The 786-nt window shown below is 36.4% G+C and overlaps 1 long non-coding RNA gene across 1 annotated transcript; it reads left to right on the forward strand.

Moving 5' to 3' along the window:
• LOC112488505 (uncharacterized) lies at positions 1–786 on the forward strand. Its single transcript, XR_003052617.1, has 3 exons — positions 1–120; positions 255–301; positions 766–786. It is a non-coding gene; the product is annotated as an uncharacterized LOC112488505 (long non-coding RNA).

Here is a 786-nt window from a genome sequence, read left to right on the forward strand (position 1 = left end):
GATGAGAAGATTGGGGGACTCGTTTACCTTTTTGTGCACGATTCCAGACGTGTCGTCATGTCCAGGTGGTCAGCTACCGTCACTGTGTCTTCAGTCAGACCTCCTTTAAGATAACCTTCTGTAAGTGTCCCCTCACAGACACCTTAGGGGTCAGACTGTTGATGTTTATTTTTGAATTCAGTTGTGGATTTGGATTTGACCCCATAATATTAATATATAAAAAAATCAATATATTTTTCCCATCTGTATTGCAGGCTGTCTTTGATGATCATCACCATGATGAGGTGGACTACTATACAAGGTGAGCTCATCATAAGCCAAGACCTATTGTAGTAGTATCTGATTTATAATGTACATGGTGCAAAAAAGGCCAAACATGAATTCCCAGTGGAGCACTGCAGTGTCCTTGAAAAGGAAAAATAATGTGGGGAGAAATTGGATCAATATTCCCAGCAGGGGTTGCAGAACCTTTACAAGCCAAGGCACATTGAATCAATCCCATAAAGAAAATTAATTATTCCATATAAAAAGTTAACAATTATAATATTAATTGTGCACTTTTATTTCTAGTATTATAACATTTTGATTTATCCCGAGAAGCAGATCGAAGTTATATATAAAATATACTGCAAATTAAAAAACATGTTATTATTTCTAGGGAGGAATGTTCACAAGTACTGTCTGTAGACCTCTGTAAACTCTTATTTTTTCATTGGGATGCCAATAACTTTTTTTGACCTGCCAATTGTACTTTGTTTCTTACAGCCCAGTCACTTTATACTGCTG

Source organism: Cynoglossus semilaevis, chromosome 18 (genome assembly GCF_000523025.1).
Source record: "Cynoglossus semilaevis isolate Cse_v1.0 chromosome 18, Cse_v1.0, whole genome shotgun sequence".
In the NCBI taxonomy this organism is placed as follows: Eukaryota; Metazoa; Chordata; class Actinopteri; order Pleuronectiformes; family Cynoglossidae; genus Cynoglossus; species Cynoglossus semilaevis.